Genomic DNA, 16,843 nt, shown 5'->3' with positions numbered 1-16,843 from the left:
CTTAAAATGAGGAGTAGCAGGACTTGTGCTACATCCAAATGGTGACACAGGATTTGTTGTCCATTGTTTAACAAAAGAACATTTCATAAAATCCCACTGACAACGACCTCAAACAATATAGTCTGCATGCCCAGCTGTAGAAGGTGCTGTAATAGAAATAAGAAAACGGGTCATAATGGGCTGATGAGGATTTGGGAAGCCATGTAAAATCTAAAATCTTCAAATTTCAATGAAAACTCACATCTGATTTCAACTGAGAGCGCCTCCTACTGAGCTTCGACAGTCAGGACACTGTTTCAAGAAGCCTCATCAGTCTGATGTGGTCAATCTGACACAACCGACTTCCTTTCCTTGTGAACGTGACTTTATAAATCAAGTGGCATTTTTGAACTGGAAAACACAACGAGAAGGTTTTCCACTACATTAGGGAGACCTCAAGGTGGAACAGTGGGGAAAAAAGGCGTAATTGGAAGTGATTGAAGTGGAGCAATTGCATATGGGTAAGTAGTGGTTGACAGTGTCAGATACAAAAGACTTGATGAACATTATTTGCGAGGTGATTTTTTAGAGCTTCTCATTTTTATCACGAGCTGGTTTTTAAGATTTTATTATTTTATTTTGTCATTACATCACACTGAAGCTGGAGACAAATGTAGGTAGAGTAGCGAACACTCTCCTTCTGCTTTCCAATCCCATCTGTTTGACACACAGGAGGAGGCAGAGGGGGGGAGGAGAAAGGGAGGCAGTGGGAGGAGAGAGGGACGGGCTGGCAGACGAATGAGGCCAGATCAGGCTGAGGGAGAGAGAGGGGGGGCGCTGTTTAGAAAAAGGCAGGCTGGGGGGTTGGGCTCCGAGAAAAAGCAGCGAGTGTGTGTATGTGTGTGTATGCCTGTTCCTTTCTTTGTTTGACTACTGAGTGAGAGGAAAAAAGAAGTGAGATGGAATATAGAGAGAGTGTGTGAGAAGGAGAGAGAGAGCAAGAGAGAGTGGGACTGAGAGAGGCGGAGGAGAAGAAAGGGTTCAATGTCACTTTTATTTTTAAAAGGCTGGAGAAGAAAGAGGACTTCCTGTTTAGTTTTTTTTTTCTTCTTTAGTCCGGGAACAAATAAAAACATAAGTCAATATTAAGGAGAATATCCAGGAGCGTGTTGTGCAGGCGGTGTGTGACTGTGTGTTCTGGAGTGGGTGTGCAATTTAAAGGGAAAGCTCACAAAGCTGCGGGTAGGCAGGCTGGTGGGACGAAACCCAAGGTGCTGGGAATCTGCTGAGCTGGCGAACCGACAACCTTCTGTGTTTGGATTTTACTCCACCGAGTCGAGCCCAGAGAGTGTGTGTCACGGTAAGACAAGACCTCTCAGCTGGAGCAAGTTGTATGTGTGCGCGTGTGTGGGCAAAAGCAGAACACAAAGACAGCTGTCTGTGTGTTTGTGTCACGGGGCTTCCCAAACTTTTGCATGTGATGGAGAGCTTGAATTCTAGATATTCATGGGTTTGTAGATGGCACCAATGTGGTACCTAAGAAAAAAACGATCAATGTTTTCTAGTGGTAAATTGTCAAATGACAGGAAGTGAAGCAAAGTGGAATTTCACATGGTTCTTTGTCTTTGGCTAGTCGGCTGTCAGTACCGGTGTCTTTTTGCCGGTGTGTCGGTACAGCTTCACTTGACTGGTTTAGACCAACGAAACAATTCTTCCTTGCTCACTCTCACCTTGTCACCTTGTTTCAGTCCGTCATGTCTCACTTCCTATATCATAATAATTTGATGTCTCTGACTTCACTGCCAAAACCCAGATCATTCAATGTCTTTACCGACGAAACACACATCTTTTATGCAGTTTTAAATAGACGGTGCGCCTGTGTGTGTGTGGATGCATGTGTGAGAAAGACAACACTTGTGCCCCTGCATCTGCCTGGAGCAAATATTTTGTGTGTCTGAAAGAGAGGTTCTGTGTGTTCTAATTAAAGCCATGTCATGGTGTTTGAATCAACACAAACTTCCTTGAATAAAAGCTTTACTAGAAAGGCATTGCTCGACTGAAAACTGATCCTAAAACACACTCACGTGAGCGCTGGCTCACACACACACATCTACACTCCTTTATTTGCCGCACCCACCCTCCCTCTTCTTCCCCTGAGATGATATTCTCTCTTTTCTTCGCTGGCGGAAGTGAGGTATCACTTACTGCTAGAACACATATATCTTCTTTTATTTTCTACAACCCTTCAAGCCATTGCTTCCTGTCAAGCTGCTTCTGTCCAATCATAACAAGTCAGCCCAGTTCAGCCTGGGACACTTGCTGGGGGCTGCTGAATGACATAATATCCCAAAAAGTGTTATCATACTTCGGACCAGTGTAGTTGTATGTACTCATTTCCTGTGTTGAACAGTTGTCCTGGAGGAAATGATTGAACCTAAATTGTTTGACTTCTGTTTCTCATCAGACTAATATTTCCAGAAATCTATTCCACTGCTTCTAAAGACATGAGCGCCAGTGCAGTGCACAACACTGAATTGATTCTGTAGGGCACATCTTGTGAAAGTGATGTGATATATGCAATGTGTTAATAGGCTTCATGGCCAATCACAGTATAAGCTGTCACACTTGGGTTTAGTGAACTTATGTGGACGTTCTAGTGCACCAACCGGTTGAAACCAACACCTTTTCTGTGAGGCATGTGCAGACTGATAAGGTGGGTTTTCGGAGTAGGTACAGCAAGAAACACTAACAGCAGTTGTTTTGAAAACACTTGATCCTTGAAAACGCTACTTACTGGAAATGGAACGAGGGCTGAAAGATAAATTGTAACTGTGTCGTCATCATGATATGAACATTCAAGATGTTTAATTTCGTTACATCAACAACCTCAATCCCAGACGCCACCTGCCCCTACATTTCTCCTGTTTTGGGTTTTACCCAATTAAAAAGAAATGAAATTTAGATATTGATTTAATTTGATTTATTGGTTTGCCTGAGTGGCATTAACATGGACAAACTTCTGCAATAAGTATAATAAGGCTGGAATGTCTTGTATGCATAGTCAACTATAATGAACCAGTAAATTAGTCGAGTAGTCGTGATGAAATCGTTCTGTTAGCACGAACCGCATTAAGTGGAGCAATGCCTGAAGAGGCTTCGGGACCACCGCGACCCAAAACATTGCAAGCATGGGACACATCAAGGGACACGTTCCCTTCACACGGCAGCACACATTGAGCAATTAAAATTGAAATATAAAGTTTCAATGCACCATTTAACTCTGCACAAGTCTTTACAACATTTTACATGCATTTTTTTTATTTATATTCTACTGTGTTTGCAATAGTACTATCAGCCATGTTGGTGTGTGCGTCAACCTGCACATGCCGCATGCTGACTGTTCAACCAAAATAGTAGTCTGTTGCAGAACCCAAAGTATAACAAACTCATCTTTGCTCCTCGTTTCTCTGATTGTGGACAAGACTAATTTTAGTCGACCAATAGCCTTCCAAAGTAATTTCATAAAATATATGACAGAAAATATGGTAAGATTTGCCCTTTGCAGTTTCATGTGAATTTTGTCATGCAAGTCAAGAACTTTGTTGAACGTCATTCAAATAATTCTGCTCAAGCCGGATTCATTTTCACTGCATGTAATAATTGATAAATGATTTATGTCCTTTTACTGAAATTGTTTTTGGGTGTGTGTCAAATAATGTGTTTAGCTTCACTGTATGTTCATGTTGCCAATTTAATGAGGCTCTTATAATCCCTTTAAGTTCAATGTGAAAAACATCTAACTGCAAAATGGGGTTTAAATTGGGACTTTGACCTCAACATTCCATGACTCTCATCAGGGTGGGCGTTTTTCTGCTCTGTAGTTTTGCATAGTCATTAGAGGGGGAGGAGCGACCCAGCCCAGCTGTGACTGAGGGCGTGTGTGTTTGACTGATAAAATATGAGGCTATGATGACAGTTGATCCCACTGTGTAGATACAAGCCACTTCCTGTGCACACACACACAGATGTGCACTAACACACATGGAAAGATAATGAAGGTTTATTGGGGGGTTGGGGTCTGATTGAATTTGGCTGAGCATGTGTCTCTCCGTCACCCCTTCTCAGCCCTGGGGCAGCCCCTCCCCGTCCCTCACAACTGAAGGGGGGAGATTGTGCATTCATTGGAATGGAGGCTGAGATGGCAGTGGGGGAGGGGAGGGGCTGATTGAGTGTGTTTCTGCCTGCCGAAGAAAAAGAGAGAGAAAGGAGAGCAGAGGGGGTGGTGTGCGTGTGTGTTTAAAAACAGGGGGGAGGCAAGAGCAGACGAGCAAGAGATGGGGGAGTAAGAGGGAGGTTGGCTGGCGCCGTGGCTGGTTGTGTCGGCTGGATCTGGGCTAATAACAGTGCCAGTGAAAGCCCGAAAGTGTCAATAAATGTTTGTTAGTCTGACGATTAAATGTCACTTCAAAGACTAAGGCATGTTCGACTGCTGCTCTAGTGAGGAGAGATCATGCCGGTTCTACACATCACTACTTGTCTGTCATGCAAGTTGTTGGGAACCTCAGTGTCCCCATTCCATGCAATAGACATTTTGGATACTGAAATATTTAACATTTGCGTGTCAGAAATTCTCTTGAGTGCACTACTCATAAGCTAGCGCCATGAAGACATGGAGGAGACTTAGAAATAATGCTACTCTAGTGCAGTGGCACATCTCATTTCAGTGTTGTGAACAAAACTTTGCATCAACTTAGAGGGAAAGGTCTACACACTTAAAGACGACACATGGAACCATTCACATACAAGTGATGACAATGAACCTTTGGAGCAGTGCTAATGTTGGCATGACTGAAGTAAGGGCAGGGTGCATGAGTGAGCTCTGTCACCAATTTTGGGCAAACTTTTCAAATGTGACTGTGAGAAATGTAAATGTCTCTGTGTACATTTTGGAGGGACAGCTGATCACCTCAAAAGAGGCATGTCCCTCTGTGGTCCGGCCTGTGACAGTAGCAGCAGAATACCACTGAATTGAACCAGCATCCCAGGACTGAGGTAGAAGTACATGGTACTCAGTAATTGTCCGCATTATCACTGATAACTTTTGACCTCTGAAGACCAGGTTGAACTGTAAGTGCACTCAGATCCATCCATGATCTGTCAGCGCAAGGCAAGACACCTGCGCTCTAATGTGTCAAATACCGACCATATACAAACAGACTTTTGCGTCCCCCATGGACGTCAGCTGTCTGTGTTGCATGTTGACGCCTACGGCTTTCAATTGTAAGAAACTGTCTGCCTTCTGCGGCATATCCTGACGCCGTGGGCAGTGAAGGAAAGACTGATGTTGGGGTTAGGGTTACACCACTGGATGGCGCTCCTTCCTCAAATGATCATGCGTTTCAGTTAAGCTGCATTGTGAGTAAAACGCATACAACAAGTGTCATGCTCCCTCTTCTTTTGGACCATCTTTGGCGTCAACGTTGGACAGCACAGTCCCCTTGAATATAGCCGCTATTTGACATCTTGGGAATGAAAATGTGTGACATTTGGAAAGTGATGAAAAATGTTGCACCTGTTGGCACACATCGAGAAATGGAGAGGACAGAGAACACCTTGAGGGAAGCCACGGCTGTTGATCTAGGAGCGTGTTGCTGCAGCTGGATGTGCCGACTGCTATTTGTTTTTGTTAATTCCTTTCACCATGTCTTCACTATGCTTTTCACATCTAAAAGGAGAATAGTAATCTTTGAGCTGCCGGTGGAAAAATTGTCCTCGCACCTATCATGCATAGAATGAATAGCAGGAAACAAAATCAAACATTAGTAAAAATCCATTAATATACAGTACATTCCAAATATTAATTACTTACTTTGTACTAGGACCAGAACTGTAGCTATTAATAAAACAGTAAATACTGGAAGCCACTCAGAAGACGTTTTTTTTTTTTGTATGGTCATGTTACATAACAATTTGTGTCTTGGCCAATAGAGAATGAACATACTCTCTGGAGTCCAGGCAACAGGAATCGTTGAAAAGCAAAAGCAACTGAAATTATTCGTAGGTTTTATCATGAGTAATTCAGTGAACCATCTGACTCATTGACCGTTTTCTTCTAATTCATTTGTCTCTGTGCGTTGACTCTCACTGTATCTTTAACCTAATTCCACAGTGAACTTTGACTCACAGCTCTGTTGTGTAACATCTACGATAACAAAGCGTGTGTGTGCGTGTGTGTTCCTGACAATACCTCCCGTTCATTCACAGCATAGCTGCTGATCAAGAGACTTTGATTCAGTCAGAAATATGTTGCCGCCTGTTTCTCTGCACTAGGTACTGTAAGAGCTAGCTATCGCTAGCAATGTAGCACAGCCTACAATTCAGACTAGAAGGGAGGTAACAGTTTTTTCAACACTGAACTAGGCAGTACAAGCTAGCACAAATTATTTTGTAAAATAAATAAGAAGTGTAATTTACGCCTGGCAAATTACTCAGAAGTGGACTTGTTTTAGTGTCATATTTTGCATTGTTAATGTTGAGCAAAGTTTTCACGAACTGCTCATCTTTTTTTGGGTGAGCCAGCAATACTAAACTACACAACTAACTTGTTTACATATGGGGAGTATCTGGTACTCTACAGGAAGCAATCAAGGACATGCAACGTTTGCCTGTCAATTTCAAATACAATATGGTCGTGTTGCAGTTAAGACCGCCTAAGTCGAAACAGAGACCTCTGCCTACACAGACCAAGTCCAAGACCAAGAACTTGAGGGCCTGAGACCAAGTTGAGTGACTGAGAACAATGTGGGTGTGAGCAGACTAAATTCATTATACAAGAAACCTAAGCCTGTAAGTCATATAGACACATTTTTTTCCAAAACAATGAACTAGTTATTTGTTCTGTATTCATTGGTGTTGGTCTTGACTCAGTCTAAAGCCCACAAAGTCTTGGTATTAGACTTGGTCTCTGTATGCTCTGGTATCTGTCGTGGGTCTTTAGTTAGCAACGAAGGCCAGCACAATTGTCCATTCAGTAAAATACTGAGCTCCTTGTTTTGGCTTTTTGTAATTGAAGTGGTTTTCAGTTCATTTTGGATGTAGGCAAGAAAGGAGGAGGTATGGGTGTAACTCACAGTCACAGTTTACAAGTGTGTCTGGGGGGCAGTGGGTGCACTGTGACCTCTGTGGGTCTGTTTAGAAGTGTGTGCGTGGTAACATGATCCTGCCATCCCTCCACTGTCTGTCTGCACCCTCCTTCTCTCCTCCATAGGGTTGTCTCTTCTTTCCCATTCCTGCTTTATCTCCATTTCAACTTTACCTTTTAAATCCCTGTCAATCAATGGTACAGCTGTTGGAGCTCTCAGCACCAGACCACTGCTGGCCTGCATACATCTGTGCTTGTCTGTGTGTGTGGGGGCATGGGTCTGATTGTAAATTTATATAACTTAAGTCCCTCCACTGTACTGGAGGACTGTACTGTTCCACTGGTAATAACTTATATTCCACACAGTACGGTCAACACTACTGTGAAAACAATGCAGTTGGATCAATACTGCGACCAAACCTTTCATGCAATATAAAAATGCACTGCCACTCTGGAAGATGGGTTATGAATAAATGATATCTGCGGAGAATGCAGATTTGAATTTTGGGCTGAGAAAATGATTTAGGGTTTCCTCCTATAGTGAGCTTTTCTGACGGATGTAGTCATTAGTGCATGAAGCACAGACACAAAGAGAGATGCAGACACAAGCGACAAGGGCAGGAAGTTAACATCATAAATAAAATGTCAGGACCAGGAGCGCCTGGGAGATGATGCTCAGAGAGCGTGAAATCTACTCTGCCCCCACCTTTTTTATCTGTCTGTGTTTTTGCATCAACGTGCACATGTGAGATGCACGCAGTCTGACCTTTCTTTAATGTACTTGTACATGCAATTGTGAAATACTGCCATATACTGTGTACTGACATATACTGTGTCAGACATTTCTGTATTTATATGTAGATGTGTGGATTGGTATTTAAATGTACCCAAGTAAGGCTTGTGTAATAGGACTGCACAATTATGACCAAAGTTATCACATTATCCTGATAATAATTTGCCATTTATTTATAGATCACAAGTTGTCATGGTGTTAAGGAAAGCATTTGTATTTTAATTGTGTTAATTTTAAAATGTGTGAACAACATTAGATATGAAAACATGAACAATTACTACTGTAATAAATATGTTATTACAGCCGAAGTGCAACATAATACAAACAATTATAGAATACAGGAACGAGTACAGTTATACACCCGGACATGCCAGCAGAAGCATTAAGTATGTACATTTGCAAACATGAACAAAAATAATCTCATTCATGTCTGCCATGTTCAGACGGCTCGGGTCACAAATGAATGATTGACAGGTGTAAGTCAGATGCCGTACTACTGGTTTGGTTATAAGTAGGTTTGACTCAGGCTCTCTCCAAATTAGATCGCAAAGTACTAGTTTCTGGATGAAATCTTGGGCCCAGTAAATATGTGTATTGCCGACGATCAAATTGGTTCAATATGGCAGCCAAACTTTGATTAACTGTGGCACCCTAAAGTAACTAAATTCCTGACAAAATGTAATACTGCTGAAGGGAGAAAAGAGTCAAAGTAAACTATCGGTACATAAAAAATGTTTTAAATGGGAATCTAATTTCTGATCAGAACAAGCATCAACCCTTTCATATATCACTGTAGCACCATGGCAACGAACATGTATAGTATGGAAACAAATCCTTGAGAAACAGCCTTGTAGGATAAACGGAATGGATGACAATATAATAAAGAAGGACATTTTGCAATGAAAGTCTCATCATAATGTGAAATATTGTCATTTCTTTATGTAGAATAAAATACAATTGCCAGTAGAAAAATAGTGTTGTAAATATACAGTAATTCAGTCCGATTGAGGCAGTGTAAAAGAGGTACATCCTCATGGCATGATGGACTATCTGAAAAATAATTCAGTCAAATCATAGTATAATAAATACATTTTACACAAGTTGTCACTGTACAAGCGCAGAGCTTTTCTGAGATTTTCATAGCAAAACAGTGACCTTAATCCACGAAGATGACATCCTTATTAGTGTTGGCATATTGTGAGCAAGTACTCAAGTCAGTGCGCCACGATGTAGATGGAAGGGCATGTTGTTGTTTGGAAAACATTTTCAGGATCATGCATGATGATGTCACAGCAAAGCAGAGAGAGATTAAACTGGTTAGGGAGGGCTAGGGTTACTCCGGGACACAGGAACTCGGTGACACACATGAGCTACTACAGAGAGGTTGCGTGCTTCCGCTTCAGCCTGAATCTGTTTTCATTGACTATTCCGTACTTATATTTACTTTAACAATTCGTTTACATTTACATCAAAGTATCATATAGTTTAACATAGTACAACTAGTTAAAATACTATAAATACTATAGTGTACTTTAAACATCGTAAACGTGTTTTGACTGGAGAAGTAGAGAAGGATGCGTAACCCAAGGGATAAAATGTATTATTTGTGACCAGCAGAAGTGGAACTGTAATAATTGGTGTAATATTGGTATTTGTTAAGAAATAAACTTTGCATAGATGTATAAGATTACGCATCGAAGCCATAGCAAAGGGGGAGGGGTCTCAGTGGTCTGCTTGTCCCCATTGCAAATCAGACTCGTTGCCATGGGTACAATGTTGACTTTGCTGTGATCTTCTTCAGTAGTAATGATCTTACAGACAGTTGTACTGATGCTGTCACAGCTCCCTGTATTTTATTTGTATTCATGTGAATCGTGTCCAGGGCCTATAGATAATCTGTGTGTGAGTGCGCACGCATGTCCTTGACCAGCTGCACAGGGCAGAGGAAATGAGGCGGAACCCAATCTGCTTCACACCTGTCTGTCGCTCTCAAGGGAGGAGCTTGACACAGACAGACACACACACCCACAGTCATATCATGCATGTAGCGAGGCTCTACTATTCTTGGAGCTCTTGATGTATGAAGGGACATGTTCATTAAACCAAGAACACGCACGGATGTGAATGATGGAATGAGCATTGATAGAACAATAGCGGAACATTTATGACGTGCGGATGAGAGGACTCTGTGGAAAGTGAAATGTTGTAACCTGTTAAAGCATTTCTTTCAACGTCTATATGGACTGCATTATTCATGTTTTTTTCTAAAACAGAAGAGGGTGAGCCTCTAACAGCATTTCATAAACAAATAAACTGAGTCATTTTTTTGCTCAATCGGTACAATTGAGGACTCTTCGAAGGTTTATGCCCCAGGTTCCAGGTCTCTGCGATGAAATGCATACTGTTGTGTTGTAAATAACAAAAGCTTTGACTACGCTCCAGATAAATGCTGCTTTTGAATTTTGTGTTAAGTAGCAGACAGAGACTGATTCAGAAAACTGACTGGAAATGTGAAAATATGTAAATTATAAACTTACAGCGTTGGTTTCTTGGTGTAGTTTGTTGACACATGGCATGTGTAGCCCACTCTCAGTCTGGTTACTGACAGTGTTGTTTGCTTTGTTGGACGTCTGGTGGTTGATTGTTTTCTCTTTGATCAGTGCCTGCAGGGACTTGTGTTACACAAAATCTCACGAGTAAATTTGGTATTGCATCAAACGTGTTCGGTCTTAACCCGACAGCAATCAATTTATATTCTTTGCTTTGATGATTTTCAGGAGCACTTTATCACAAGTCACACTCGTATTAAAAAAAGTGCTTGAAAATAGTCGCCTTTCTTGGTGAGAAAATATGAACTAGATAGGTATTCCCACGGAAGAATGGTATGCGTCAAGGCTAAACCTGGAATTATATATAAATGCACACTAGTGAACGAGAATGAGCCATGTCCGCTTGTGCGTTTCAGAGGAACATTCTTACATAACAATACTATGTTGGACACATAATTGAAACAACAGACAAGCGACAGTGTAATCGATCTTGACGCCCATGCATTTTTTGTGGTTTGTGTGCCCTTTGTTGTCGGCCTATTTAATGCTCCAAAAAAAATCATTAGAATTTTGATGATGTCGCTCTGTCTATAGGGTGGAGCTGACAAACGTTTGGTTTGTCTTTGAGAACTGCTCATCGTACGACGATTCCTCCAGTCTTGAAAGACATTCCTAATTCCCATGTGTGAACTGTTAAAAGAGATCTGGACCCGCAGACCTCGACTTGAACTAAGGGGAAACTTGGCATTTTCATCAGAAAGAACTTCCTTTTCCAGGTCACCTAACCATGCTAAGGGTCCCACCAGTGTTGTCCTCCTTGAATATTAGTGGAGGTGTGCCACGAGGCTCCACGCTGTGTGCGCTAATTGCTTGATGTGTGTGTTTGAGAAATGGCTGTTGCATCTCCAAAGTGCCATGCATACAGGAAGTGAGAGGTCACAGAGTCTGGAGGTCAATCTGGCTGTTCCCTTCCCCCCTCAAATACTCCGACACGGATACCTCCTCGAGATCATAGCGGATATTGGGAAACAATACAGCCACTGTGTGTATATGCACACCAGTGTGTCTGTTTGGTCCAGTTAAGAGGCTGCAAGCCACCATGTGAAAATCATGTGAGTCCAGGACAAGCAGAATATCTTGTGTTTGTCCCATGTGATTCTTCACACATACACACTTTGACTGTAAAGATAGTCAGCAGCCTTACTTTTTAATCCCTGCGGTGAGATTCCCGGGTTTCTCTCTCAAGTCGACTGACCAGGAGCGCCAGGATACACAAGTTGCATCACTGGCACAGTTATGTTCGATATGTGATTCTGTGTGTGTGTGTGAGATTGTGTGTGCGTGCTTGTATGGTTTTCATAACATGCGCAAACATCTTAGTCACAAAAGCACACGCTGCTTTTGGCAGCTATAATATTCAGGCTGCTTTCATTAGCCTCAGTCTAGACTTCATTTATAACCAACTGTTCACTTCGCCATGTCTTCTTCTGATTGTGTGTGTGTGTGTTAAGCTCCAGTCAGTCTGTCACCCTCCTACTCTTTTACAAGGGAGTCATTTCTTTTGCAATACGAGTAGAACTTGTCTGATCCTTTCACCAGTGGTTGTGTGTTACATGACATCCCAACACTACTGTGGCCTGAGTAGACTTGTTGCTCAGGTTTGTTGTGTTGGACCTACCCTGAAGTTGACTTTAATAAATGATCAAAAAACTCAACAGAATTATTAAGAAGTTTAATTTGTTTGACTTGTTCACCTGACTTAAGACATTGTCATTAAGCGCTGTAGCGTATCCCAAGTCCCCACCTATGTTGCACCCTCACAGGTCTTCTGAATGCCTTGATAAGGCTGACCTAACTCTGACCACTCATTGTAGATACTACACTTACTCAGTCGGGATCTGCTCTACCTGTTTCGTAGACTAGTGACACACTCCAAGTGGGTGTGACAACATTCCGGGTGTCCTCACCAGTGAGGACCTCCTGAACCAGTTTCTAGGATGACGGGTTGCTCAAGCTTGTCAAGCGCAACACTGTTTTGCTGTTTTGCTGAGACTGTACCTAAAGACGAAAAAGTAAAAGTTGTTGTCATGAGTGTTTGTGTCTGCTTACATGGAAGTCACTGCCTGGACTTGAAGAGAAGTACTGAATCATCTGTGACTAAAGTGTCAGGCATGGCAGTTCTGCTCATGCCACGCAGGCTGACACATGCCTTCTCTCTCTCCCGGTGCCTCCCGATTGTATGGTAGGTCAGTTTGTTGTGGAGTTGTAACTGCAACAAGCTAAGAGTGACGCAAGTATGTGAATGTTTGATTGGACATTGATATGGACTGAGTCACTGGCGCCAGTGCAAGTTATAATAGGTGAGCAAAAGGTCAGGTGTGATAGCCACACCTCCGATTGCCTAATATGTGAGTAAAATAATCCTGATAGTTCATGAAGTATGTGTCAACAGCCACATCTACACAATGTAGTGAACAACCTTCATACAGGTCTGTAAATGTAGCTGACTATAAAAATTAAATGTGAAACAAAGAAAAGAAAATATATTGTTCAAGTATGAAGTCTACCTGTGAGCACTGTTTTTTCCTCCTCATCACTACTTAAGATTTTTGTCTACTTCGAGGCCGTAAGACGTTTTCCGTCCTTCCCACCTCCTCCCCCTCCACATGCAGTCTTGCTAATCGATCAAGGTTAAATGATTGTGTCAAAGCCTCTGACATCCAGTCGGTGTGTCACAGCACCCACACCCACACACACTAGCAAATCTGCATATTTAAACCCACACCTTCACATTTACAACACACATATTCACCAGGAAATACACAGCTGTGAGGGCAGCTGTGGCCCTTTAAGGCTTGTGGCCCCTCACCTCAGGTTATAGGTCAAATCTTTAACCTGCAGTGGCCGTTGCACTAGCTGTGTGTGGGTGTGTTTGATGCCTGATATCCCTAAGAAAGAATAGAAAAACAGGAAGTGGAGGTGTTGAGTAACATGGACGCCAGAGTCGCCAGACCTAGGGCAGACAATTGATGCAGTCAACATGGATCTGGTGAGGACTGTGTGTGCTTGCGTGTGTGTGCCACCTGTTCCCGGTCATGTGACCTTACGCCAACTCAGTGATTCAGTGTCAGGCTGCAAAACACACATACACAGATGGCCCAAGCCCTTATGTGTGTTCTGGGTGTTACACACTCACACACAAACAGGTGCGTTGCCACCTTGGTTAGGAATGAATCGACCAGGCAAAATGAAACCGTGGCTGCTTGAACTTTTGATCTTTGACATCAGTACTGATCGTTGTGGGCGACCCACTTTGGAATGTCACACACGGTTGATCCATTTCAGCTGTGTGTGAAAATCAAGGAAGCTGCAGTCTGTTTGTGCTCCACAGGTTTGAGGTGCAAGAAGGCTTTTATTTTGTCTCAAAGAAACCTTGTTGGAGATTAAGCTGACCTAGTTTTATTGGATCTGCTTTCAGGTGGTGGACAGTATTGCTGAGGCCTCCAGGACAGGGACTTTGATGCCCATGATCTCTTGGTAAGGATTTTCGTGGATAATGTGCCTGTTTTTCAATGTCATTCAGTGTATACATATGTTCAGCACTTTAAATGAATGTTGTGATCCAGGCTTTGTCAGTTTATATAACACCAAGGATTGGACCTTGTTCTGAGGTTGATTTCTCAGCCCTGACAAACAAATGAGTGCAATTTCAAACTAGTGAGGCGCTGCAACAAGGCATACCTCTGACAAGGATGTCATTTAACGTGGCTTTGTACAGCCAAAATGTGTCTGTTCCTGAAATGATCATTGAAATGCAAACCTTTTACGGTGATTTGAAAAAACAGAAAAAGCACAATATTGTTGGCATTATGAAACTATTTGTATACGTTTATGACACTGTCCACACAGAGAAGGAGTTGGTTGTATTCTCACAAGTTCGGTGTCGGATCTGCGTCCGTACGGATTTTTTTTTTTTCCGTCACTGTATCTGGTACTTTTTGAAATCGGGTCGCAGAGTTTCGTAAATGTCATGACACCGGAGCTAGATATTTTTGAAAAGGATGACGTTACAGCCCCATCTGCCTCGGCTCTCTCCCCGAAAGTCGCCAGTTCTCAACAATACTGGCAAATAAGAGAGTAGTTTAAATTCCTCAACAACTGTTTGTCGGTGCAATATGGGCATTTCAAGGCAACAATACATCAGCTTTTTGGGAACAGAGTGTTCATTACAGAATATCCTTCACATGTGTTGTGTTCATGTGTGTGGTGGGGCTGTGAAATGTGCAAGACAAAACAAGCATTGCTTTTATTACTATTTATGTTTGGTGGCTCATAAGAGGCGATACTGCAGTTTTGTGGATAAAAGCAGGGCGCTATTTAACAGCATCAGTTCACTATGTCACTGTGATCCTGTGTCATGGGCCAAAGTCTGGTGATGACTGAACAGGAAAGGTTCAACCTCAACAGAAGATCAGCTGGACCATTTAGCGCTTTAAGATTTTATCATTTACGTTGTTGTGTGTGGTATCAGGTAGTGAGATAGTCTTCCATCTGATGGCACGGTGCCGCTGCGCTGGGGGCACCAGCTTATAGTAAATTGCAATTCAAAGACTGTGTTTATTGTTTAGTGTTGTCGAATTTGGTTTTCAGTGACTGACTTCCTTTCTGAATGATCAGACCAACATTTGATCTTTTTAGTGCGGCTCAGTGGCCCATCACATCTGGGACGCAGCACCCCTGTCATCGATGAGAAACCTAGAGTGGCAGCACCACAGTGGGTCAGTAGCATGGTGGAAACCAGTGGTCATGGTCCAACTACCAACGTGCCACATACCGTATAAAGCTTGTAGTATAGTGTTCGATAATATTGAGGCTGTGATGGAGGTTTGGAAGTGGAAGAAACAATAATTACTTATTTCCGACAGCATGATCTAATATGTCCCACCAATACTAAATTGTAATCGCCAAGTTCGACATTTCTAATAATAATAAAAAAGACCAAGTAATTTCTCTAATGATTTTATCTTATCCCAGCTGAAACAGATGACCAGTGGAAACATGTGAACTATCTTAATAATTCATTGATTTCAGTGAGCATATTAAACGTGTTCCCTCTAGTCGTGAGGTTTGACGACACTCATTTCTAATATGCTGTAGCGTGCATAGAAACACCATTGCATTGTGCCATGTGGCATCAGAAACCATCTGGGGGGCTTTGTCCTATCACATGTCATTTTAAAACTTGAGGTGACGTGAGCTTTTGCTCTTCATGTGTTTGGATTTCAAGTACACTTGCTTTTATATGTGTCCATGCGTGTGTGTGTGTGTGAAGTGTGGGGGAGATCATTGTCGTGTCTGTCAGTTTCTCAGTGTACCCAAAAGGCTTACTCACAGTGTCCCCCTCCACGCACTCACATTCCCACACATATATCAGAGGCTGAGAAGTACCATCTGTACCAGGGACAGTCGACCATGAACCACACACGTCTTACACCGAGTCATGTTTACAACACTATAAGGAACAATGCGTGCTGAACTGCATACGCTCCTCCTCATGTCTCCAGAATATCTTCCCCAAAGTCCTTGGTGTCGTTTTAGGTTTTATAAAAGGTGGTCAGGGATGATAAAACTTCATAAAACTGCACTTCTCATCGCTCTGTATTGTTGGGTGATTTAAACAAACATTATCCTGACTCAGGATTTGTACTTGTCCTGAAGTAACCTTGATTTAATTGGCTTTCAAAGGGGCGATTAATGCGTATGGTTACACACGATGTATTGTGTCATAACTATGTGTGACCGTGTGTGGGACTGTGTGTGGAGGGACAAAGTGTGTGGTACACTTACCTCCCACCCATGTGCCCACATCAATCAGCAGTCTTCTCCTCTGCGTTCTGCTCAACTAATGGTCTCCTTACATTATGTACAGTATGCAGAAAACTCACAATCACATTGTACTGCATATTGCAAGAAAGTTAAATGTCGATAATTAAGGAGGACGTAATCACTTCCAGATGTTACGATGAAACACGCGCCATATGGGAGGATTTATCCCAACATACACGCACACTTTGTTGAGCCTCAGGATTTAGTTAGCAGTTCTCTCTTGCTCTCAGTGTTTCAGGTGTATCAGAGTTTGTGGCTTTGCCTCCCTGAATCACTTTTGGGACCAAGACTCTGTACTGGCAGTGTCTGGCCATTCATATATATTTCACTATTATCAGTTTTATGAGTGAACTTTTTTTCGTCCAAGGATTTCAACACTATGCATAATGTTGATTTGTAAAACTTAGGTCTGTTCAGGAGTTCTAGTAAAAGCCTGTTAGTTTGATGTGCCAGTCCTCTCCCTTCAGTATAACAAGTGCCACTGAGGAACTCATG

General features: G+C 42.3%; 1 protein-coding gene across 3 annotated transcripts in view; it reads left to right on the top strand.

Moving 5' to 3' along the window:
- Nucleotides 1-16,843, top strand: part of kdm6ba (lysine (K)-specific demethylase 6B, a) — a 61,005-nt gene that overhangs the window by 25,763 nt on the left and 18,399 nt on the right. For 2 of the 3 annotated variants that reach the window (XM_053861219.1, XM_053861214.1), the window contains exon 4: nt 13,941-13,999. The gene's annotated coding sequence lies outside the window, so the exon portion shown is untranslated. Of the gene's footprint in view, nt 1-855; nt 1,340-13,940; nt 14,000-16,843 lie in introns of those variants that run through there. The other variant, XM_053861217.1, reaches the window with a different exon arrangement.

This window comes from Synchiropus splendidus, chromosome 3, assembly GCF_027744825.2.
Source record: "Synchiropus splendidus isolate RoL2022-P1 chromosome 3, RoL_Sspl_1.0, whole genome shotgun sequence".
Classification (NCBI taxonomy): Eukaryota; Metazoa; Chordata; class Actinopteri; order Syngnathiformes; family Callionymidae; genus Synchiropus; species Synchiropus splendidus.
This window is presented reverse-complemented; position numbering and strand designations above follow the sequence as displayed.